General features: G+C 41.8%; 1 protein-coding gene across 2 annotated transcripts in view; it reads right to left on the bottom strand.

Moving 5' to 3' along the window:
* C6H11orf49 (chromosome 6 C11orf49 homolog) overlaps window positions 1–27,054 on the bottom strand; it is a 150,789-nt gene that overhangs the window by 50,451 nt on the left and 73,284 nt on the right. The gene's annotated exons all lie outside the window — the stretch shown is intronic.

The raw sequence follows: 27,054 nt of genomic DNA, 5'->3' as shown, positions 1-27,054 counted from the left end.
AGCATCTGTTGCCACATGAAGGCACTTGGCTGCAAGCTGATAGTCCCGAGATAAATACGAGCAGTGTAATGTTACCCAGTGAAGAGCAAGAGCCATCAGGCCAGTCTGTTCTCAGGTGGTGGCAGAGTCAGGGCTGAGGCAGCCAGTAATAATTTGTTTGCTTCATATTCTCAGGGTCTTGGTTGTTTTGGGTGAGTCTGAAATGATCTGAAAGTGAACTATATGACTAGTGCCCTGGCTAACTGAGGTTATGTGTACACTAGAACTGTAATTTTCACAACGGGCAGATATACCCACATTAGCTCTAGTTGAGCTAGTGTGCTAAAAATTGCAGTGTAGCTGCAGCTACATAGGTAGCGGGATAGTCTAGCCATGCCGAATACAATTCCATCCAAGACTTGTTGTGACTATTGGGCCTACAAAATGTACCCCCTACTGTAAGATCAAATGTAAGAAGTAAGTGAAAGTTCATAAGATGTTACAATAACCTGTAATTTTTGCCAACTTGGAAACTAACCATGAAAAACAGGTTGGATTGTTTTCAATTAATGAATATTATAAACAGGTGCAAGAGACCCAGACAAAGAAAATGGATTAGTCGATACAAAAAAGACCTACTGATACGACTCAATGACTGATATGACTCAACAACTGCTTCCCTCTCTCTTGGCTTTTCATCGAATCCTAAAATCATCTCAACTGCATCCACTGAACCCTGCCTCATTTAAGGAGAAAGAACCCAGCCAGATGACATCCCTAACTGGAATGTGAATCAGGGTCCAAGCAATAGCTGTTGTGGTGCACCAGCCAGCCAAAGCATCTATCCATTCACCAGCCACCCAGTGTTCAAAAACAAAAGCTATATTTCCTCCTCTTGTTTATCCCATCTCTCCTCCACCTTGTGTCAGTCTTCTAGAAACAGAAGTAGTATATACCCTTTACACATCAGGACTGAGAATAAAATTATCCCTTTTTCATCACAGAAACATTGTTTTGAAAGTAAAAGACACTGGTATTTTGCCTTCAAAAGGAGAGAGAATATAGGATTTGATTGACTGTTTTGAATAACCAATCAATTTCAGTTGCAATTTAAATCTTGTGGGGTTTATTTTTTTTAAAAAATGGATAAACTTCCAACTTTGGAATAAATGCTTTTGGGTGTTTTAGGAAAGCAAGTGAATGAAGGTCGCTGTAAGGACCCCAGACCTCTTTGTATTGCTGTTTTTATACTGGACAGTAAAAGAGTTTAAACACCTTTAACTCTTTTGACCTTTGAAATACAACTGACCCTATATGCATACTCAGGGCACCTAGCCCTCCCCACCACCTGTGCACCTGCAGCTTAACTGCCATTTTTAGCATAAAAGCTCAATCAGACTAGCATGGGTATGCCTACCCGATCTGGAAATTACACCTCCTCTAGCTCCAATATAGACACACTCTGAGAAGCTGCCTTTTGCCCTATACTGTGCCACTGCAGTTGCAATCAGCATAAGTGCTTTTGCTATCAGTCTCTAGATTTAAACATCTGAAACAATCTGAAACATCTGTTCTAGAAGAAACCTTGGCAGTGGAATTTGCTTTTCCCCCAGCTCACTGGTGTGGCTCAGCCCAAGTCTGTTGCCCTTGAGCACACACTTTCAGATCCACCTCTTTTCTTAGGCTTTTGTCTGTGGGTATATTTAGACATTTTGGGATGGTATAAATATGGCTACATCCTTGGTCCCAAAAAAGCTCTTTTCCCACAGCTTAGGAAATGTAGAGAGACCATAAAGTTGCCTTAACCAGCAGCTGAGGATTTCCACAGTTTGAGCTTGTGTAAAATACATGGTACATTTTGACCAAAATCCTCCACATTCCTGTTGTAAATTTTAACATAACAGCTGGTAGTTGGATGCAAATATAGACACAATATTCCTGAGAGTTCCAATAACTGATGGCCTACTGAATTTTTTGTAATGGGTTCTTGAAATATTCCATTGTTCTAGTAGTTTTGGGAAGAACAATGAATCCATAAATTGACAAGATAAGAGTTCACATCATACAGGATATTTTTTAACTATCTGTTATTTAAGAACCGATAACACCTTGGAACATATATAAAGTGCAGTGAAAGTCTCCAGTTTCTGAAATTGTTTTGATTCTAGATTGCTCCTAGAGCCAATATGCTAACTGTGTTTCTGCTTTGTAGTCTGCTTTCCCAATGTGATCAGTAGCACCTACACAAGACAACTTCACTTTAACCTGTCCATAATTTGCTAAATTTGTAAACAGCAGATACAAGGTTTATGTCATTTTTCTTTGGAATAGGAAGCAATTTCTATAGTAGAGTGGGATGCTGCTTTTTGGTTGATATTTACTTCATACCTTCTATGTTCTTGTGTTTTTAAATATATACCAAGGATGCTCTTTGGAGTGGAGTTCATATAAAACCAAAATCACCATTCAGTGAGTTTGCCCTGACAAAAACTTATGCTCAAATATATTTGTTAGTCTCTAAGGTGCCACAAGTACTCCTTTTCTTTTTGTGAATACAGACTAACACGGCTGCTACTCTGAAATTTGCCATGACAGACTCTCTTTTTCGCTCCTGAATAAGTTATTTTCCCTGGAAAGTAGGCCGAATGCTTTTGCTAGTGTGCATTTGAAAATGTGTGTTTGAGCACTGGCTTCTAAATAAATGTATTTTTCTGTTGGTAGAAAGGGTTTTAAAGAAAAACTCTGGGACAGGGAGACAACAAATCATCCATATTTAGGGTTTCTTTGTGGATTATGCCCAAGATTATCAGAGCCTGATCTGATATTTCAATTGTTCCATTATATGTGGCAACTGTCATCTTTAAAAAAAAAATCATGTGAAATACAAGAATACTCTTAGCAAAAGTGTTATGGATCAGTGAAAAGCAGGAAATGTCAGTTTAACTGTCCACTGCATCATGCAATCCTAAATCATTAAGGAGGCAGTATAGGGCAATAGTGGCAAGAGAATTAGAGGGGTAAATCATTCCCAATATGTAAGGCCCTGCCAAATTCATGGTCCATTTTGTTCAATTTCACAGTCATAGGATTTTTAAAATAGTAAATTTAATGATTTCAGCTATTTAAATCTGAAATTTCACAGTGTTGTAATTGTAGAGGTCCTGACTCAAAAAGGAGTTGTGTGTGTGTGTGTGTGGGGGGGTGTTGCCAATAATCAATAACCAATAAATTGATAACCAGCAATACATTTTAATTGAGAATATGTTTAGTTAAAGAGGTTCTCTCAAATGTGGATTAGCTTAATACCAAACTTGGCTAAATCAGCTTGATTGGATTTACTGATCATTAATTAGTAAAGATAGCACATTACACAGAGAGGCAACTATCCACAGCTGTTAAAAAAATCTTTTCTTGTCATCGTCCCTGGCAATCTGTGTCCAGTCTACTGATGGTCTCCTCCCACTCCACAAATACTCAGAGCAATTATGCTTTCCTTACCCCTTCTTGTTTACCATGACAATGCTTATTTACCTCCTCCTTTTGGTACTTGTTACTTCTTAGGTTATTTCCTGATCTTTCTGTTCCCTTATAACTTTCCAACTGTCTTAAGAGCTGGTGGTTAGTCATTGTTTATCCCCTCACTCAGACAATTTTAGTCGTTATACATTTTGCTCACATTTTGTACTTGGTAATTTTAAAATTTACTAAAGGTTACAGCTCACATTGATGTTCCATTCTTTAAAGTTGGATTAACTCCAAAGCATCAAGGCACTTTTGCTCTCAGCAAGCCTAAGGCCTTGTCTACACTACGGGAGTAAATTGACCTAAGTTACACAACTCCAACTACGTGAATAATGTAGCTGGAATCGATGTAGCTAAGGTCAATTTACTGCGCTGCGTCGACAGGAAATGATCTCCCATCAACTTACCTTATGCTTCTCGTTCCAGTGGAGCACTGGGGTCAACGGGAGAGCAGTCTGCAGTTGATTTAGTGGGTCTTCACTAGACCCGCTAAATCAACCCCGGTGCATCGTCAATCCCTGGTAAGTGTAAACATGCCCCTAGATTCTCTTTTCCACCTGTTTAAATATCAACATCAAGCTGGGAAATGAAACATTCCAGCACTTTGGATGTTAGGATTAGAATTCAAAATTACCTTGATCAGTTAGAGAATTGGTCTGAAATCAACAAGATGAAACTGAGTAGAAGCAAGTGCAAACTGCTACACTTAGGAAGGAAAAATCAAATGTGCAAATAAACCTTAGGGAATAACTGGCTAGGCCGAGGTACTGCAGAAAAGGATCTGGGGGTCATAGTGGATCACAAATTGAATATTAGTCAACATGATGTAGTTGTGAAACAGTCTAATATAATTCCGGGTGAATTAACAGGATTATTGTGTATAAAACACAGGAGGTAACTGTCCCACTCTGCTCTGGTGAGACCTCAGCTGGAGTACTGTAACCAGGTTTGGGAGCCACACTTCAAGAAAGATGAGAACAATTTGGAGAGAGTCCAGAGGAGAGCAACAAAAATGATAAAAGTGTTAGAAAACATCACCAGGAGAGAATTAAAAAACCTGAGTATGTTTAATCCTGACAAAAGACTACTTGAGAGGCACCTGATAACAGTCTTAAAATATGTTAAGTGATGTTATTAAGAGGATGGTGATTGGTTGTCTCCCATGTCCAGGGAAAGCAGAACAAGAACTAATCATCTTAATCTGCAGCAAGGGACATTTAGTTAGATATTAGGAAAAACTTTCATACTATAAGGACAGTTAAATACCAAAACAGGTTACCAAGAGAAGTTGTGGAATCCCTGTCATTGGAGGTTTTTAAAAACAGGTTCCAATGGGTCTCGACCTATTTATCATTGTGGGCCGCAGGCTGAGAACCACAGTGCCCCCCCCCAACCCTTCCCCCCAGATTCCTATGCCCAGCGCCTAAATTCCCTCTAAGCTGTGCGGCCATACAGCAGGCTATAAAGGGCCATGCAGGTGTGCAGCCACAGGGGCCTGGTGGGGAGGGGAGCAAATTGGGGCATGCTGTGCAGCCACAGGCCTCTTCCCCCAGCCCCGGCCCCGCTGCCGGCAGGGAGAGAGGTGCCTCTCCCCCGGAGTTGCTGCTTCCAGCGGGAAGAGGGCTATGAGGGGGGTCCTCTGACCCCAGCCCTGGGGCAGCCTGTACCGCAAACTCCTCATCCCTGCCATACCCCAGAGCCCACACCCGCAGCTGGAGCCCTCATCCCACAACCCTGAGCCCCCTCCCACACTCCGAACCCCTCGGCCCCACATCACCTCCATATTAGTGCACATAACAAAATACATTCCACATTTCTATATAAAAAATTAGAGGGAACATTGCCAGCACCCCCCCACACACACACACACTCAGAGACCCCTCCACAGAGTGGGGCCAGGAACAGAGTCTCCGTCGCGCTGGGACGGACTGGGCAGCAAAACACTGTGTGGCCGGGCAGCAAGGCAGCCCCAACCCTGCAGAGCCAGGAGGCAGCTCTGACCCCATGGTACAGCCAGGACCCGAGACCCCACCACGTGGGTTGGGCAGTGTTTAGCACACAGCTGGGCCACAGCTCTGTGCTAATTGGGCCACGGGTTGAGAACTACTGGATTAGACAAACACCAGTCAGGGATGGGTTAGGTATACTTGGTTTTGTCTCAGGGCAGGGGTCTCAACTAGCTGATCTCCTGAGTCCCTTCCAGCTCTATATTTCTATTATTCTAAACTCCTTTGTATAGAGCTGGTTATTAATAGCTAAAGTGTACCAGAATTCTGAAAATATACCCATAACTGGTTTGGCATACTAATTCATGACAAACTTTTCAGATATTGTTAGGTTCTACTACTGTTTACAGGGACCTTAGGTACTATAGTATCAGGCAGCCCCTCAACACAGATAACCAAAACATTACAACTAAAGTGTCAGCCACAAAAAGATTCCAGACTCTAAGGGTGAGATCCACAATATTTAAATGCCTACGTCTCTTTTAGGTGGCTAGGACCTCATTCTGACCACTGCAATCCACAAAACTCCTGCCAAACCGCATAGGCAGTTAAACTCATTCAATGACTAAGTTTTTCCAGAACAAAAGTTCCCTAGGGTACCTATGTTTCTGCCTCTGAGCACGTGCACTGCTGCCTCCTTCTAGGTGTCTGGACAGAGTGTGAATGTGACTGTTAATCCAGTGTTAGGCAACTCACTTGGTTGGCCGGAGACTCCAGGTCGAGTCTCCTTGCCCAATCACTAATTATTATATATTAACCTCCTTCTAATTGTCCTTCAGTATATTAGGAACAAAAGTAATCTTAACACTGGATTGGCCCATTACTAGAGAGACATAGTGAAACTATCAATACTAATGCAGAACAGGCAGAAGTATTAAAAAAACTGTTCTGTATAAAAAGGAGACTGATGTATTCATAGAATATGATGAAATACTTTCAATTCCAACAGTAATTCAGAAGGATGTTAAAAGAGCAGCAACTAAAAAGTTAGACGTATTTAAATTGGCAAGTCTGGATAACTTGTAGCCAAGAGTTTTAACAGAGGTAACCAAGTAGTATTCTAGACTAGTGGTTTTCAAACCATGGGTCGCGACCCAGAACTGGGATGCAGAACGGAAGGGACTGGGTTGCGGCGGCTCTGGTTAGCACCGCCGACCAGGCTGTTAAAAGTCCTGTGGGTGGTGCTGCCCAGCTAAGGCAGGCTAATCCCTACCTGTTCCAGGGTGCTGCGCGGTGTCGGAAGCAGCCAGCAGCAGGTCCAGTTCCTAGACAGGAGGGCCATGGGGTTCCATGCATTACCCCTACCCCGAGCAATGGCTCCACACTCCCATTAGCAATTTCCCGGTCAATGGGAGTGGGGGGCAGGGTGGTGCCTGCAGGCAAGAGCTGTGCAGAGTTGCTTGTGTGCCTCCACCTAGAAGCCAGACCTGCTGCTGGCCACTTCCAGGGCACAGTGCAGTCTGCAGTGCCAGGATAGACAGGAAGCCTGCCTCTGCAGCCCCACTGCACCACTGACCGGGAGCCGCCCAAGGTAAGCCCACACCCTAATCCTCTGCCCCAGCCCTGAGCCCCCCAAACCCAGAGCCCCTTCCTGCACCCCAAATCCTGCACCTCATCTGTGGCCCTAGCCCAGAGCCCTGACCCCCTCCCACGCCCTGAACCCCTAATTCCCAACCCCACCCCAACCCCACAGCCCTCACCCCTGCACCCCAACCCTCTGCCCAGCTCTGAGCCCCTCCCACATCCCAAACCCTCATCCCCAGCTCCATTGGGTCACAGGCATCAACAATTTTCTTCAACTGCGTCACCAGAAAAAAAGTTTGAAAACCACTGTTCTAGACCATTAATGTTGATTTTCAATAAATCTTGGAACACAGGGGAAACCTGCAATGGAAGATGCTAAAGGTGTGTCACTATTTAAAAAGGGAAAATTGAATGACCTGGGTAATTGTAGGCTTTCCAGCCTGACATCAATCCTAGGCAAAATAATGGAACACTGATAAAGGACTTGGAGAATTAAAGGATGGTAATATAATCAATGCCAACCAACATGGGTTTATGGAAAATAGATTTTGTCAAATTAATCTAATATTTTTGGAGGGGATTCTAAATTTGATTGATAAAGGTAACAGTGCTGACATACTAAGATTTCTATAAAGCATTTGACTTTGTACCACATGACATTTTGATTAAGAAATTAGAATACATAATTAACTTGGCACACACTAAATGGATTAAAACCTGGCTAACTGATAGGCCATCACTGAGTGGGTTCATTTCTAGTGGGATCACGCAGAGATTGGTTCTTGGCCCTATGCTAGTTAGCATTTTTACAAATGACCTGTATCATGACCATATAATCATTATTGACTGAATTTGCAAATCACAAGAAGATTGGTGGAATGGTAAATAATGAAAAGGGAGGGTCACTGATACAGAGTGATACGGATCACTTGGTAAGCTGGCACTTGGCACTACCAAACAATATGCATTTCAATATGGCAAAATGTAAAGTCATATGGTTAGGGACAAAGAATAGAGGACATATTTACAGAATGGGAGACTATCTTGGGAAACAGTAACTCTTTTACTTGTGGGTCAAGAATGACATTCAGCTGAACTTGACCTTGCAGTGCAATGCTTTGGCCAAAAGGGCTAATGAAATCCTTGGATATATAAACAAAACAACATCCAGAAGTTAATACCTCTGTATTTGGCATTGGTATGATCACTACTGGAATACTCTATCCACAATTCAAGAAGGATATTGAGAAATTAGAAAGGATTCAGAGACGAGCCAAGAGAATGATTGGAAAACATTTCTTACAGTGATAGATTCAAGGAGTTTAATCTATTTAATTTAACAATAGAGAAGGTTAAGGGGATTTGGAAAAACTGACCTATGGGGAAAATAAGCTCTGAAATAGGCTTCTAAACGAGGCTGTGAAATCTCCATCATCGGAGGTTTTTAGGAACGGGTTGTACAAACACCTGTCAGGGATGGTTTAAGGTTTACTTGGACCTGCCTCACTGCAAGGGCTGGACTTGATGACGTCTTGCGGCTTCTTCTAGCCTCACATTTCTATGATCATAGTCTATAAGAATCTATCTGGAGAACAAAAATTTGATAATGGGCTCTTCAATCTAGCAAATAAAGGTACATCATGACCCAATGGCTGGAAGCTGAAGCTAGACAAATTCAGAGAGGAAATAAGATACACATTTTTAACAGTGAGGGTAATTAACCACTAGAACAACTTAACTAAGGTTGTGGTGGATTCTCCATCACTGGAAAGTTTTATATTAAAATTGGGTATTTTTCTAAAAGATTATGCCCTAATTCAAAAAGGAATTAATTCAGAGAAGTCCGATGGCCTGTGTTGTAAGAGATCAGACTAGATTATCCCTTCTGATTTTTAATCTATGAGTTGACAATTTTAAAAGGATGCTGAAAAATTCAGGAGGGTGCAGAACAGAGCCACAAAAAGTAACTTGAGGGCTGGAGAAAATGCCACACAGCAAGAGACTTAAAGAGCTCAAGCTCTTTAGCTCATCAAAAGGAGATTGAGAAGTAAGTGTATAAGTACCTTCACAGAGGGAAAATGCTGAGTATGCACGAGTTCTGTAATCTAGTGTAGAAAGACATAAAAAGAACCAATGGGCAGAAACTCAAACCAGACAAATTCAAGTTAGAAATGAGGCAAAAAAATTTTTTTTACTGTGAGGGTGATTAATTATTGGAACAAACTGCCATATCTTTAGGTCTTCAGATCAAGACTGGAGGCCTTTTTGGAAGACATGCTTTAGCCAAATACAAGTTATGCTTGAGTCAAACACCAATTGTTGGACTCAATACTAGCATAAGTGGGTGAAATTTAATAGGGCAGACTAGATAGAGTAACAGTCCTTTCTGGACGTAATCTCTATGAGCATGTTATTGTCTATCAGAAACACAGCCCTAGTAGTACTCCCCCATGATTGGACATTGACCAAGCTGTTGTGTTTAGGGCCCATTTCACTGAATGGGCCCTGTGTACTTTCTATCTAAGCTTCTATCTGAGTAGGCTGCAACAGTGTTCCCTTGGCCTTTGTGGACCATTTTCTGGGCACAGGTGTTCTGTTTGTTACTACTTCATGGAAATGAGAGCACACAGTCCAGTAGTCCAGCCCGCCAGGAGCGGTGCCTTCAGATTCCCCCCAAAACTTACTCTTCAGGTAGCAGAAAAATATATAGATCTAGACAGAATAAACACACTGCTATGCACCTCCTTGCCTCAATTTCCTTACCATTCTGGAGAGTTCTTTGGGTTTAGGTCAGAGTCCTCCGAGGAGTCCAGGATCCCCCTCCTGAATGTGGTTTCTCTCCAGAATCACTGTGTTTCTCTCACCTCACCTCTGCAATCGGTGCCCTTCCACTTCTCTGTTCAAGCTTCCTCTGCATCTCTAAGTCAGCTTTAACCCCCTGCTTTGTCATTTCTATTCCTCTGTTCTACTCCCGTTTTCCCAAGCCCCTGCAGAGAAACTTGGTTGAACTGGTTTCCCTAGTCTTCAGCCACCCCATTGTTCCAAAGTGCTTCCATCTGAATAGGTGATCCACATCACTGTAGCTAGCTGTTCTGGGAAGGAGTGCTACAGCCTTGAAAGCAGATGGCTGACTCCACATTCACACTGAGGTATAGCATGATACAATTTCATAATTTCATATCAACAGGAATCCATAAATTGTACATAGATTCACCAAATCACCAGATTCTCTTCTGAAGAGTTTAGAAGAAAATGTATGAATATATTGTACTATGTGAGAAACATTACATGATGAACTAAATTAGAGACAGGTTTCAGAGTAGCAGCCTTGTTAGTCTGTATTCGCAAAAAGAAAAGGAGTACTTGTGGCACCTTAGAGACTAACAAATTTATTAGAGCATGAGCTTTCGTGAGCTACAGCTCACTTCATCGGATGCATTTGGTGGAAAAAACAGAGGAGAGATTTATATACACACACACAGAGAACATGAAACAATGGGTTTATCATACACACTGTAAGGAGAGTGATCACTTAAGATAAGCCATCACCCACAGCAGGGGGGGGAAAGGAGGAAAACCTTCCATGGTGACAAGCAGGTAGGCTAATTCCAGCAGTTAACAAGAATATCAGAGGAACAGTGGGGGGTGGGGTGGGGGGGAGAAATACCATGGGGAAATAGAAAAGGAGTACTTGTGGCACCTTAGAGACTAACAAATTTATTAGAGCATAAGCTTTCGTGAGCTACAGCTCACTATGAAGTGAGCTGTAGCTCACGAAAGCTTATGCTCTAATAAATTTGTTAGTCTCTAAGGTGCCACAAGTACTCCTTTTCTTTTTGCGAATACAGACTAACACGGCTGCTACTCTGAAACATGGGGAAATAGTTTTACTTTGTGTAATGACTCATCCATTCCCAGTCTCTATTCAAGCCTAAGTTAATTGTATCCAGTTTGCAAATTAATTCCAATTCAGCAATCTCTCGTTGGAGTCTGTTCTTGAAGCTTTTTTGTTGAAGTATAGCCACTCTTAGGTCTGTGATCGAGTGACCAGAGAGATTGAAGTGTTCTCCAACTGGTTTTTGAATGTTCTAATTCTTGACGTCTGATTTGTGTCCATTCATTCTTTTACATAGAGACTGTCCAGTTTGGCCAATGTACATGGCAGAGGGGCATTGCTGGCACATGATGGCATATATCACATTGGTAGATGCGCAGGTGAACGAGCCTCTGATAGTGTGGCTGATGTGATTAGGCCCTATGATGGTATCCCCTGAATAGATATGTGGACAGAGTTGGCAACGGGCTTTGTTGCAAGGATAGGTTCCTGGGTTAGTGGTTCTGTTGTGTGGTGTGTGGTTGCTGGTGAGTATTTGCTTCAGATTGGGGGGCTGTCTGTAAGCAAGGACTGGTCTATCTCCCAAGATCTGAGAGAGTGATGGCTCGTCCTTCAGTATAGGTTGTAGATCCTTGATGATGCGTTGGAGAGGTTTTAGTTGGGGGCTGAAGGTGATGGCTAGTGGCGTTCTGTTGTTTTCTTTGTTGGGCCTGTCCTGTAGTAGGTGACTTCTGGGTACTCTTCTGGCTCTGTCAATCTGTTTCTTCACTTCAGCAGGTGGGTATTGTAGTTGTAGGAATGCATGATAGAGATCTTGTAGGTGTTTGTCTCTGTCTGAGGGGTTGGAGCAAATGCGGTTATATCGTAGCGCTTGGCTGTAGACAATGGATCGAGTGGTATGATCTGGATGAAAGCTAGAGGCATGTAGGTAGGAATAGCGGTCAGTAGGTTTCCGATATAGGGTGGTGTTTATGTGACCATCGCTTATTAGCACCGTAGTGTCCAGGAAGTGGATCTCTTGTGTGGACCCGTTGCCAACTCTGTCCACATATCTATTCAGGGGATACCATCATAGGGCCTAATCACATCAGCCACACTATCAGAGGCTCGTTCACCTGCGCATCTACCAATGTGATATATGCCATCATGTGCCAGCAATGCCCCTCTGCCATGTACATTGGCCAAACTGGACAGTCTCTACGTAAAAGAATGAATGGACACAAATCAGACGTCAAGAATTATAACATTCAAAAACCAGTTGGAGAACACTTCAATCTCTCTGGTCACTCGATCACAGACCTAAGAGTGGCTATACTTCAACAAAAAAGCTTCAAAAACAGACTCCAACGAGAGACTGCTGAATTGGAATTAATTTGCAAACTGGATACAATTAACTTAGGCTTGAATAGAGACTGGGAATGGATGAGTCATTACACAAAGTAAAACTATTTCCCCATGGTATTTCTCCCTCCCACCCCACCCCCCACTGTTCCTCTGATATTCTTGTTAACTGCTGGAATTAGCCTACCTGCTTGTCACCATGGAAGGTTTTCCTCCTTTCCCCCCCCTGCTGTGGGTGATGGCTTATCTTAAGTGATCACTCTCCTTACAGTGTGTATGATAAACCCATTGTTTCATGTTCTGTGTGTGTGTGTGTATATATAAATCTCTCCTCTGTTTTTTCCACCAAATGCATCCGATGAAGTGAGCTGTAGCTCACGAAAGCTTATGCTCTAATAAATTTGTTAGTCTCTAAGGTGCCACAAGTACTCCTTTTCTTTTTGTAAATTAGAGACAGTGAACCAAAGTCTCTGCTGGTACAAAGTATCTACCAGCACTTTCAACAACATTATGGTTTACCCCTTATCAGTTTGTCTATATTAGAGTTTTTACAAATCGCCAGTTAATCTGAGGTAGTTAACAGATTTATAAAGGCTCATCTGGAACTCCCCAAATGTTTGTTCCAGGCTACAAATGTTTGTGATTTATCCTAGGGAGCAGCCTCAGAGAGGCTTCCTTGACCTTATGAGAGCAGGTTGTACCACACCTGGTAGTTTTCACAAATGTTAAACTGAATTTTTTTCACTGCAGAATTAGGAAAGTTCATTGAGAGGGCATTCCAACTGATCACCACTGGTGCTTCGCAGCTAACCAAAAGGTCAATAACCCAGTTGGGCCTTTTTGAACTAGCTGTTCTTTCAAACGAAAGAAAGATAGAAAGAAAAAAGTGCTCAGCAAAGAGAACAGGTCTCAGCATGCAGTACTCCATCCTGGTCTGAACAGTTTATCCCCATTGCCTATTGGAATATATAGTCTCTATGGTCTACCCATCCATATTATAGAAAAAGTGGGGTCGTGGGTAGAATCATAGGATAGGAGCAGTTACTATGGATATTGGACAACTCTATGGGATATGCTTTGGTCACCCCACGGCCTTCTTCCATCCGTTGAGATAAACCCAGTAATCTGAGGACATTAGAAGCATTGCCAGGTTCTAAGATCAAGTGACAAATATTCCATTAAGCCCAGGAATTAATACTTGCTATCTATAGCAAGGTCACTAGTAAGTCTACTCGCAGATACAAAAGTGCAGCACCTTTCCCAGCCAGCAGTAGCTTTTAGCTTGAGGAGACTATTAATATGAATACTATGCAGCAATCTACACCATTTGAAGCTTATTTACAACCATTCTTTTCATATGCTAATGAGTGACACCAGATCTTCAAAGAGAGGGGAGAGAATTCACTCCTCTTGCCAGCATAGCCTTGGCAAATTGTCCCTTGAAACAGAAGTTTTCAGTGAGGGATTACAGCCAAAGAGAGGGAATGCTGGAGAAGGCAGAATGATGTGAAAAGAATGTCTGCAATTTTACAGGGAGAGGGACCAAGCTACTAGTAATTCAGAGGTTGTTACGTTTTTAAACAATATGATGTTATTCCATCAAGCCAACAGTGAGGGAGTCAGAAAAGTCCCAAGATAAACAGGTAGCGCTTTCCACCTTTAACCCTGAAACCTTGTGTTTTGATATTATAGCTTTAATTGCATCATTAAATAATATATTACAGTGCTATTTTCTACAACTTAAACAGGCATAAAACAATTCTGCTACTGTGTATTGATTAGTCTGTATGCCAGACAAAGACAATCCTACATTTGATCTTAGCCAAAAGTCCAAGAAGCAACAAAGAAAATGCAAATAATTTATTTACAAAAGGACTCCTCAGCCTGTGAGACACACCTGGAAGTTGGTCTCATCACCCAGGCTAAGAAAAACAAAACAAAACAAAAACAAAAACCTAAAATCCTGGTAGGATCCAATGAGAGCCAAGGAAGGTGAGCAAAAGAGCATGCTTCCCCATCTACTGCCTCTGCCCCACCCCTTTACCAATTCCGCTGCATCTCTTTCAGCCCTTCCTTTCCATCTCAGATTAATGGGCACTGTTTCAAAGCTAATGGGTTCAATATTCTAGTTCTTCTGGGATAGATTAGGTGAGTGAGCGTGCCACGGATATACTGCAGCAAAATTTATGCACAATTGAGAAACAAATGCACAATCCATTTTATTACTGTCCTAATCTTCCCATGGCAGGTATTTCCTAGAGCTTCTGGCATAGAAATATGAAAGGCACAGCCTATGGTAATGGGATAAAGAAAGAGAATGGGTCCTTTATGAAAAAGATAGTAAGTTAAGCAAAAGGGAAATGTTGTAGGTAGAACACCCCCCCAAAAGGCTTCTGCATTCACCATCACGTCTGGAAGAAAGCAAAATAGTTTATGCTCAAGTAATAGTTCATCCTGTCCATGTAAACCTAACAAGAAAACAACTGTCATGATATTCAAAGGTGGTAAGCACCTACAGCTCTCACCGATGTTGGTGGGATTTGTGAATGCTCAGTGCCTTTCAAACTTAGACCACATGACGTTTTGGATAAAATCCCTCCTGATCAGCTAATCCACCAGCCTTGATTTTGCAGTAAATGGTCTGACAGACCCTGATCCAGTGTCCACAGAAGACAATGCCAGCCTTTCTATTTAGTTCAGTGGAGTGCTGTATCAAGGCTTTGATCCAGAAGAAATACATTCACAGCACTAATCCTTATAAATCTATGGTACACCTACACCTTGAATATTGTGTGCAGTTCTGGTTGCCCCATCTCAAAAAAGATATTTTAGAACTGGAAAAGGTACAGAGAAGGGCAACAAAAATTATTAGGGTTTTGGAACTGCTTCCATATGGGTAGAGATTAAAATGACTGGGACTTTTCAGCCTGGACAAGAGATTACTGTGAGCAACACTCTGTATCTCAGAGTTGCATCCTGGAATCCCCATATTCACCTCTGTAACATAAATTATGATATGTTTTGTACAAAGTATACCTTTTGGGCTATCATTTTAAAAGTCTTGATCTGATGAACATTAATATCCTGTTGGATTGTATGTGAGGTTATGAACTTTTGCTTTATATGTTACTGAAATATGTTGTGAGGTTGGAAGCACCTTTCAGGTACAACAATGGAGTAGCCAAAAAGAGGTTAATGGCTCATCAACATTCATTGAGGAAAGAATCCACTATCCCAGGAACTGTATACGATGGAGACTTCTCAGAGAGAACATGTAGACAATGGAGACGGCTTGACCAAGGGGGACTGCTGGATCCCCATGTCAGAGCAAAGGTATTTCGAGCATGCCAGAATAAACTATAAAAAGAGCGGAAGTGACATCAATTAGTCTCATTCCCCATACAATAACACCTGGAAACACATCTGGAGGACAAAAGTCTTTGAACTGGAAGAGGGGGTCCTGGGCTGGAAGGCAGTTCCAGCCTGTGTATTGAAGATCTATGACCTGTTTGTACCATCTGTCAGGGTGAGACACTGCATGATTCAAATCCTGTTTAGTTTGTAGAACTCGCACTGAAAATTAATCTTTATTTGTTAATCTTTGATCTCTATGCTTGCTACTTATAATCACTTAAAATCCCTATCTTTCTGTAATTAATAAATCTGTTTTATATTTTATCTAAACAATGTGTTTTGGTTGAAGTGCTAGGGAAATCTGCTCAGGTTACAAAAGCTGGTACACCTCCACTTTCCTTTTTAGAAGTGGAGAAATGGATAATGAACTTATGGTGGTCAAGCATCTGACCAGTGCAATACGGTACAGTTTTGGGGTGCAAGACTGGGGATTTGGGGGGCATTGGCTGGAACCTCTCTAGTGCTGGTTCATGGGTGGCTGGGGAAAGCATTCATGTAACTTAGTTGGGTGTGAACCTGCCTGTGGATGTCTGTGTAAGTAAAGTACCTGCAAGAGGTTTGTGGCTTGACACAGCATCAGAGTGAAAGGGACACCTCAGGTTCATGTGACTGAGGGCTTAGTGGTCCCACAGCCCAGGGGGCATATAATAAAGTTACATAAAATAATGAATGGTGTAGAGAAAGAGTGTTATTTACCCCTTCACATAACACAAAAATCTGGGGTCACCCAATGAAATTAATAGGCAGCAGGTTAAAAACAAACAGAAGGAAATATTACTTTATATTATCCACAGTCAACCTGTGGAACTCATTGCCAGGGGATGTTGTGGAGACCAAAATTAAAACTGGGCTCAAAAAGGAATTAAGTAAATTTATGGAGGTTAAGTCCATCAGTGGCTATTAGCCAAGATGATCAGGGATGCAACCCCGGACTGTAGGTGTCCTAAGCCTCTAGCTACCAGAATCTGGGAGTGGATGACAGCGGATGGATCACTCAATAACTGCCCTGTTCTGTTCATTCACTGTCTGAAGACAGGACCCTGGGCTAGATGGACGGACCATTAATCTGACCCTGTACGGACATTCTTATGTTCTGTGACATTTTTAGTGGAAAGAATCCAACGTAGTAGTTCATTCCTTCTGAGAGTCCACCAAAACCCCAAGTCTAGGGAACTGTAGGGCAAAATGATGTTTTGTTTTTTTGTAAACAATGAGAATTTATATTAATTCAGCATTGCAAAACAGTCAAGAAAAACATATCGCCTGATGCACAGGAGAACCCAGTGAGATGCTGTGTTCAAAAGTGCTAATGTAATCCTTGGGTTTGGTGAAGAGCCCCAAGAATGATTAAAGGATCAGAAAACATACCTTAGAACAATAGACTGAAAGCGTTCAATCTATTTATAAGTTACAAGTTTATTTTTTTAAGTATTAATTTAAATAAAAAAATTCAATTTAAATATTTTTTTAAATCTTCAATTTTTATTCACTCTGACTTCCACCCATTGGATCTTGTTATACCTTGTTCTGCTAGACAGAAGAGCCCACTGTCAAATTTTTATTTCCCATGTAAATACTTATAAACTATGGTCAAGTCGTCCCTTAACCTTCTCTTTGTTAAATTAAATAGATTGAGTTCCTTCAGTCTATTGCCATAAGGTATGTTTTCTAATCCTTTAATCATTTTTGTGGCTCTTCACCAAACCCAAAGATTACATTAGTGCTTTTGGACACAGCGTCTCACTGGGAGCTCAGTTTTCTTGACATGTTCCAAGATTTTTTTTTAAAATAGTCTTTGTTTTGCAAACACAACAGAGATATTTCAGCCTAAAAATTAGTGTTTTTCAAAAATCTATAATAACATGAAAGTAGGAGCTTAAAGATATGGTTTCACAGCTCCAGAACCACCATTTGGTGGAGAGCAGACTCATCTCAGAAATCAGAGGTAGAAGAGACTTAATATATCATTGAATTAATTCCCTGCCCATTCAGGATTTCCTCCTACAGCTCATTTATTGGTGCAATCTAATTTTAAACTGACCATTATTGAATGATAATGTATTTTAATATAAATACCTTTTGCCAAGTTTGACTTCCTGTGTTGCTTGCTGCCATATTACATACAAATGGAAATCCAAAGGTGCAATAAGCACTTTCCTAAGATGGACTAACTTGGCAGCATCTGAAGTGTCCAATCGTTTGATGTTTTTGTAAATATGATAGAGAATATTTAGCACTTACCTAAGCCCTTTTTTATCCTCAAAGCAGTTTACAAACATTAACTAATCTGTCAGCACAACATTCCTAAGAGAAGGCAGTGTGCTGAGGTCTGTACTCTAGAATAAAGTTTGCCTCGGCTTGTAACATACATGTGTTTTGATTGGTCGGTTTTGGTGGAAAGAGGTTACAAAACCATTACAGGTTACCTTTATAGCATCACATTTCATTCACACCACCCTGACTTCCAAAGAGGGGGGACAAAAAGCATCCCTTATTTCCCTTGCATGCCTGGACCCAGCCCCAGCGATGACAGGTGCACTTTCCGATTGCCAGTATCGGACCTGCAAACTAGCAAGGTCTGAGACCACTCCACAGAAAAATACTCACCTTTAATATTGCATTTGTTGTGCAGGGTGCAGCAGACCATAATCACATAGATGGCATTGGCCACACTGTCATCCAAATGGTTTGGGGGACAGTGCCATCTTCCCTTCCACTTGCCAAATGTGCACTCCACTACCATCCTGCAACTTTTGAGTATGTAACTGAACCTTGTCTTGCAAGGCCCTCTGATATCAGGGTATGGATTCATGAGTCAGGGCAGAAGTGCATAGGTGGGGTCCACCAAAACAACAGTGGACACTAACACCCCACTGATAGTGTCATTAGGAGGAAATAAGGTCCTTGCTTCTCCCAGCAGGTAGACCAGATCGCCTAAGCACCTTGGCCTCGTGCTCCTTGACAGTACATGTTTCATGAACCTGCTTCTGGTCGAACAGGGAGTGCTACCCTTTGTAGCTGACAATTACTTGCCCCTTCTGGCAAGCAAATTATGGGTACATGTATGCTATCAATGGCTTCAGCTTAGTTCGGAAAGCTCACCCTCTGAAAACCAGCAATTATTTCAGGCACATTTTTAATGCCCACTACAATGTTAACTGTCTCACAAATCTCCATTACCACAACCCCAACAGTTGCCTTTTCAATACCAGAATGGTTTGCAGCATATCTGTAGCTGTCTAGGGTAGCCAGCTTCCAGAGTGCAATTGCAACCGCTTATATACTGATAAAGCCTCGCTCAGTCGAATGTTCTGGCACCAGACGGTCAAGGCAAGCAGCTCACACAGCTCCATGAAGGTCTGCTTCCTTTTGTGGAAGTTTTGGAGTCACTACTGGTCTTCCCAGGTCTGTCTGATGATGTGGACCCAGCATGATGTGCTGGTTGTCCTGCATTCTTCGCACCAGTCTACACAGAAATTGCAGTATTCATCAGTGCTGTCCAGTCTGCTATGAATGAACCTCCATCCAAGTCCCTTCTGCATCTGAAAGAGTACTCCTGAAATGTTTCCAGCAACTTGCCCAACAGTGACTCTGGTACTCACCCACAAGCAGAAGCAACTCATCTAGTGGATCCATGGCTTGTACCCCAGTTGAAAGAAACAGAAGTGAGGAGCATGCAGAGCCAGAAGTGCCTCAGCTTAAACGTAGTGGGTGTGACAGTGCACCCCATAAGGCTTTATGGAAATAAGCTTATGAATGTGTGTGTGTGTGTGTGTGTGTGTGTGTGTGTGTGTGTGTGTGTGTGTGTGAGTGACATAACTGGAATATGTTTTATGCTACATATGCCATGTAACATATCTACGTAAAGGTTATGATCTACTGAATATATTCATCCTATTTGTATGCATGTGTCATTGTATTTGAAGTTATGAATATTGGCTGTATACTTGTTTGATTTTAAATAACCTTAGTAAGGCATTTGGTCAGCTTCTTTAGAAAGGAATTTGCAAGTTAAGTGCCCAATCAAGAAGCACTTAATGCACAATGGTTCTTGGAAGGCTTCAATCCACATAAGAAGTCTACATGAGGACGTTCAAGGTAGCGTGCGAGCAATGGCTGCTGCCTGTAAAAACTGAGTCATGCATAGACACGTGACTTGCCCAGGTGACTCCAAAACTCCATCTTGGAGCTGGATGTTGCATAGAAGAGAGGAGGGGGTCTCCATCCACAAGAGAAAGTCTATTTTAACCCATGGGAGACCCCCTCCATTTGGTCTTCAGCTGGCTAAAGAGATAGCCTCTCCACCCCCAAGGATACCTGAAAGAAACTGGAACAAAGGACAATAACTACAGGGGGTGTGAGTGATTGCTGGACCCAGACTAGAAGGAGACTAGTCTGTAAAAGGAAGCTTACTGGAATTCCTCTGCAGGTGAGGTTTTATTTGTATTCAGTTTTCTTAGACATAGACTTGCGTTCCATTTTATTTTGCTTAGTAATTCACTTTACTCTGTCTGTTACTACTTGGAACCACTTAAAATACTACTTTCTGTATTTAATAAAATCACTTTTTACTTATTAACCCAGAGTATGTATTAATTCCTGGGGTGGGGGGCAAACAGCTGTGCATACTTCTCTATCAGTGTTATAGAGGGTGAACAATTTATGAGTTTACCCTGTAAGCTTTATACAGGGTAAAACGGATTTATTTGGGGTTTGGATCCTATTGGGAGTTGGGCATCTGAGTATTAAAGACAGGAACATTTCGTAAGCTGCTTTCAGTTTAAGCCTACAGCTGTTAGGGGACGTGGTTCAGACCTTGGTCTGGGTTTGCAGCAGGCTAGCGGGTCTGGCTCAAACCAGGCAGGGCACTGAAGTCCCAAGCTGGGAGGGCAGGGAAAGCAGGGGCAGAAGTAGTCTTGGCACATCAGTTGGCAGGCCGAAGGGGGTTTCTGTGATCCAACCCATCACAGTGGGCTAAAACCACTTCTGCACAGGGGTCTAGGAAGGACAAGTTCTCCCACAACACAACACAGACCAATTCCTAGAGCAATTCAAGATGGTGAGGCACTAAGAACCCTGAGATATGCTCCCAGAAATCCAAGCATTAAACATGTATAGCTGTAATGTCACTATGAATGAGAGTATATGGTGTATGGCAGATGTGGCTCTGCAGTGTGGAGTAGTGGAGACAGGCTTGGCTAAAGCGTGACCCAGGACGCAGGTACACACTGCAATGCAGTGATAGCCTAAGTGACTTGCCCAAGGTCACACAGGAAGTAAGCTGAAACACAGAATAGAACCTGATCTCCAGAGTTCTAGGCTACTGTCCTAACTACTGGATCATCTTTCCTTTTTCATTTCTGCTGCCAGAGCTACTCTGGATTTTAACATGTGATCTCTGACATTGGGATAGACAATCAGGCCTCTAAGCCACCAACATTATTCTTTCCATTGGCCAACTGAATCCCTAGCAACAGCTGATTACTTCCCTCCCTTATGTATTAATTTCCTCCCGCACCCAAGTCCTACCTCTCTCTGGCTCCATCTTATAAGAGTTCAGCTTAGCCAGCCAGGACAAGTCTCTCCTTACAACACTGCTTTAAAAAGAACACATGCCCCCTCCCCAGTGATTTACCCCAGTTCTGGTAAAGTTTGCCAGGTCTCAGAGGTACGTCTACACCAGTGGTTCTCAAACTAGGGCTGCCACTTGTTCAGGGAAAGCCCCTGGCGGGCCTACTGCATGTGCAGGTTCGGCTGATCGCAGCTCCCACTGGCCATGGTTTGCTGCTCCAGGCCAATGGGGGCTGCAGGAAGGGCAGCCAGCACATCCCTCGACGCCCACCGCTTCCCACTAATAAGACGACTGTAGTGTGGCTGCAATTTTCCTGCAGCTGAGCTCCAAGTAACAGACAGAAACTGTACTTTTATAATCTTTGTCTATTCTGTTTTGGTTAGTTTTGACTTAAAAAAAACAGGATTGGACCTCAAGGACTACTATTTCTAACCGACTTTCCTTTGCCCAAAAAGCGCTTTTAATACCATCTGAATAACTTAAAATTAAGGATTTTCCCTTTAAATGACTAAACCAAAATAAATTAAGTTTTATTTATCTTTTTACATTTCAAATGCTTTAATAATTTCCCCTTGCTTTTTGTGTGCATTTAATAAAGGGTTAAAATATTTTTATGGAGGCAAGCCAGCTGAAGCTTTGTGCAAATCCCTAGCTACAATTGTTTTACATTGTTACAGTAAAACAGGGTTTTTATTAGCACAATTTATAGGGCAGGGGTGACCAACCTGAGTCTGAGAAGGAGCCAGAATTTATCAATGTACATTCCCAAAGAGCCACAGTAATAAATCAGCAGCTCCGCATCAGCTCTCTCCCCGCCTCCCACCCACCAGCAGCCCCGCCAATCAGCACCTCCCCACACCTCCCAATCAGCCGTTTCGTGACATGAAGGGGTGGAGTGGGGGCAAGGCCTGTGGCAGAGCCAGGGGTTAAGCAGTGAGCACTCCCTGGCACATTGGAAAGTTGGCGCCTGTAGCTCCAGCCCCGGAGTCGATGCCTGTACATGGAGCCACATGTGGCTACAGAGCCACAGGTTGGCCAGCCCTGTTATAGGGCATCATTAGGTGGTTTCAGCTGTGGCATCCTGAACCAAAATTGTTGGTTCAGAGCCCATCTGGTTCAATACAACAAGAAGCAAACATCCTCCCCAGCTTACACACTGATAAACTGACATGTCAAGTTTAAGTGGCATGCCCAAAGCTGCAGAGGGCATCAGGATTAGAATACAGGAGTTCCCAACTTCCACTCCTTTGCTCATTCCACACTTTATCATCCCATGGCCACAAAGAGAGAGCGGAAAAGTTGACATCTTGGGCTTCTCATAAATTAAAATCTGTGTCATACACTTAGTCTCCAGCTCTCTACACTTTGTCTCACTTCAGATGGACTGAATTGATCCAATTTATGTCCTCACCGAAAACAGAAACACCAATCAGAGCATGCAATCTCAAGTCTACTTTAATTTGAATTCTCTTGCAATACAACAAGAACACAGACCACGGTGAGTCAGCAATGCAGATAACAAGCACCCTTCTTCCAATAAGGACAGGCCAAGGGAAACTAAAGGAGAATAATCCTTACTTTTTAGTGCAAATATGTACTATAGATGGACTGTTTCCCTTAGTAACCATGTCTAATTGCTGCATCTGCTAAAGCTGGTAGTATTCATTATCTGAGAAATAGCTGGATAGCATTTAACTGGAATTTTTCCCATAACATTAGTTCTGCAGGCTTTCCGCAGATGTCTTAACTGGGCTTCCAAAGGAAATAGCTCAAGAGATTATAACTTGATCTTAACACCTCTCTACTGACGGTTTAACTCCTCCTGTTTAATGTGGTACAGTGGAGCATTCCCCTTTGTTTCCTCTGGTAAATTGCTATTGTAAAAAACTGTAAAATGGAGGAAAGTTGACCAGGGAAAGAAAGCCATATTAGCAAAGTCTCTTGCTCAAGGTTTATTCATGAAGGTTATAGGGGAATACAAAAAGAAAAGAATTTAGCATTACCAGAATGACTTTCCCTGCTTGGGATTCAGCGCAGTATATGAATCAGGTATTCTCCGCCTCTGTTTCCCAGGTAGTCTTTCTTATAGACTTTCCCCGAGCACCTGCCCAAGGGGAAGGGGAGCTGGAATAAGTACCTTGTTCTCCAAATTGTGTCTCTTCCTCCTGTCAGAGGCACCTTTCCAGTAATTCAGAAGAGGAGCCAACAGGTACCCACAACTGCTATTTCTTAGAAGTATCAGTGCAGCTGCTCTGCAACATAATGAAAGTCTCTTTACAGAGGGATCCAAAATCCCACCTCATAAGGCTTGAGACCCAAAGCTTGTCCTTAAATCTGATTTTCCAAATAAGGAGCACTGCACTACACATCCAGTTTAGGCTCTAGACTTTCTACATCTTGTGACTTAAAAAAAATAACTCAGAAGATGGTTATTCAGGGAATAGACCTGCTTAGGAATCCTTTCTCTAGTCCCTAATTTAAGTGAGAAACAGCAAGTGGACTGGCCCTAATGCGAGGAGAAAACAGTGTTTCATAGGGTTGTCTCTTGAGGACAGTTGTGCTTTAGTGAGAATATGCTGATTATAAGGCAAGGAATATGCAAACAGAAGCATTTCACAAAAGGAATTGTTCTGGTTTTAAAATGGAGGAAGACACAAACAATTAGGTAGTCAAGAAGCATATATATAGTACTTGCTACTTTGGGCTCCCTCAGAAAGGGGAATTTATCACCAACCTTGAGAGAAGGCAGGGGGTGTACTGATCTGAGGGACCATCTTTAGGAGGTGGGACTTTATGAGTAATTTATAGAATCATACAAATGTAGGGCTGGAGAGGTCATCAAATCAAGTCCCCTCTGCTGACAAAGGACCTAGACCAGAGGTTCTCAAACTGTGGTCCGTGGACCACCAGTGGTCCACAAGCTCCATTCAGGTGGTCTGCAGATAGTTCCCTCTAAGGCGTGGCTCCACTAATTAGGTGCCTGGACCCCAGAGAAGATGCACGTGTAAGGTGAGGTGGTGGCCTTGGGGAGAATATGGGGTTGGTGGGAGGGGACAGTGGGGTCAGAATAGGGGGTGGAGAAAATTTGGGATGAGCAGGGCTGCGGCAGCCAGAGAAAGAGGCAACTTTCCCCAGCTCCAGGGCTGTAGGTGTCGGGGAAAGGCCCCCCCCTTCCCAGCCCCAGCTCTGAGGCTGCCACGACAGGGGGTAGAGGGAACATCCAGCACATTAGAAAGGTAGACTATTGATATTAAAATACGAGTTGTGTGCTTTTATTTGTAGAATAAAAAAACAACAATTTCCCGTTTCTTATGTATGACATTCCTGTTAATACACCCTAGAATGATATTAATCTTTTTAGCAACTGCATCACATTGTTGACTCAATCAATTTGTGATCCACTATAACCCCCAGATCCTTTTCAGCAGTATTACTGCCTAGCTAGTTATTCCCCACTTCGTAGCTGTGCATTTGATTTTTCCTTCCTGTGTGTAGTACTTTGCACTTGTCTTTAGTGACTTTTACCTTGTTGATTTCAGACCAATTTGTCAAGATTAGAGCTGTCAAGCTATTAAAAAAATGAATCTCGATTAATCGCTCTATTAAACAATAGAATACCATTTAAATATTTTGGATGTTTTCTACATTTTCAAATATATAGATTTCAACTACAGTACATAATACAAAGTGTACAGGGCTCACTTTATTTTATTACAAATATTTGCACTGTAAAAAAGAAAAAATAAGTGAATTGAAAAATACTAATACAAGTACTGTAGTGCAATCTCTATCATGAAAGTTGAATTTACAAATATAGAATTATGAACAAAAAAATCTGCACTCAAAAATAAAACAATGTAAAACTTTAGAGCCTACAAGTCCACTCGGTCCTACTTCTTATTCAGCCAATCGCTCAAACAAGTTTGTTTACATTTGCAGGAGATAATGCTACCTGCTTCTTGTTTACAATGTCATCTGAAAGTGAGAAAAGCTGTTTGCATGATACTGTTGTAGCCAGCGTCGCAAGATATTTACGTGCCAGATGAAGTAAAGATTCATATGTCCCTTCATGCTTTGCCCACCATTCCAGAATACATGCTTCCATGCTGATGAAGGATCCTCCTCAATAACAATCCAAACCAGAATGCGGGTAAAAGAGAGAAGGAGACATATAATTCTCCCCCAAGGAGTTCAGTCATAAATCTAATTTACACATTTTTTTAAATGAGCATCATCAGCATGGAAGCATGTCCTCTGGAATGGTAGCCAAACATGAAGGCGCATACGAATGTTTAATATATCTGGCATGTAAATACCTAGCAATGCCACTAAAACAGTGCCATGCGAACGCCTGTTCTCACTTTCTGGTGACATTGTAAATAAGAAGCGGGCAGCATTATCTCCCGTAAAGGTAAGCAAACTTGTACAAGAAATAGGACTGAGTGGACTTGTAGGCTCTAAAATTTTATACTTTTTTGTTTTTGAGTGCAGTTATGTAACAAAAAAAATCTACATTTGAAAGTTGCACTTTCATGATAGATATTGCATTACAGTACTTGTATGAGGTAAATTGAAAAATACGATTTCTTTTATCATTTTTACAGTGCAAATATTTATAATAAAAATAATATAAAGTGAGCACTATATACTTTGTATTCTGTGTTGTAAATTGAAATAAAATATTTGAAAATGTAGAAAAACATTCAAAATATTTAATAAATTTCAATTGGTATTCTATTGTTTAACAGTGTGATTAAAACTGATTAATAGCGATTACTTTTTTTGAGTTAATTGCGTGAGTTAACTGCAATTAATCGACAGTCCTAGTCGAGATCATTTTGAATTCTAAACCTGTCCTCCAAAGTGCTTGAAATCCCTTTCAACTTGGTGTTATCTGCAAATTTTATGAGAGTGTACTCTCCACTCTATTATCCAAGTCATTAATAAAAATACTGAATACTGGAACTGTACCAGACCCAGGTCAGACCCCTGCAGAACCCCACAAGATACATCCCTCATTTGACAGTGAACCATTGATAACTACTCCTTGAGTATAGTCTTTCAACCAGTTTTGCACTCCCTTATAGTAATTTCATCTTTACCATATTGGTGTTAGCTGATAAAGTCAATCTTGATCCAAGACACCTTTAGAAATGGAAAAGGCTTATATCACTAATCCATTGCTGCATGGCAAAGAATTCCCATATATGAGGGGATGGGGGGGGGATGCAAAGAAGGGGAGGAGCTTTATCATTAATTTGGTACAGACTAACAATGTGGGGCTACTGGAGAGAGAGCAAACAGGACAGCTATCCTGACTTGTGCCTTGTTTGGATGGTGGAGATTTTTAAAGGCCCAGCATGGCAGATGGTAAATGTGTTAGAATGTCTAAGGGACTAAAATTAGAACAGGAAAATTCTGAGTGACTGAGATTAGCTTTGTACAAGTTTGCTTCCTCACCAGAGCCAAAACATATATTACATCATTCAATCCAGATCACGCACAACCATCTGCAAATCTTAGTGAGCCAAGGATCACTTGAAAGCTTTTTAAAAGAAAGAAAAAGGAGTGGGCATTTAAAGTCCTTGAAATAATTTAATCTTTGCAATATTGCTTAACAGTAATGTGTGTGTTTTTCTACTTCTCTAATAGCAAAGGCAACTTACATTAGTAGGTAAAGTATGGTTTGTGGCTAAAGCACAGGACCAGAAGTCCAGAGATCTATCTTCTACTCTAGGCTTTGTGAAAAGGAGTACTTGTGGCACCTTAGAGACTAACAAATTTGTTTGAGCATAAACTTTCGTGAGCTACAGCTCATCACAAAAGCTTATGCTCAAACAAATTTGTTAGTCTCTAAGGTG

The sequence above is a fragment of the Dermochelys coriacea genome, chromosome 6 (genome assembly GCF_009764565.3).
Source record: "Dermochelys coriacea isolate rDerCor1 chromosome 6, rDerCor1.pri.v4, whole genome shotgun sequence".
Classification (NCBI taxonomy): Eukaryota; Metazoa; Chordata; order Testudines; family Dermochelyidae; genus Dermochelys; species Dermochelys coriacea.
The sequence above is the reverse complement of the archived record's forward strand: the minus strand, read 5'-3'. Positions and strand labels throughout refer to the sequence as shown.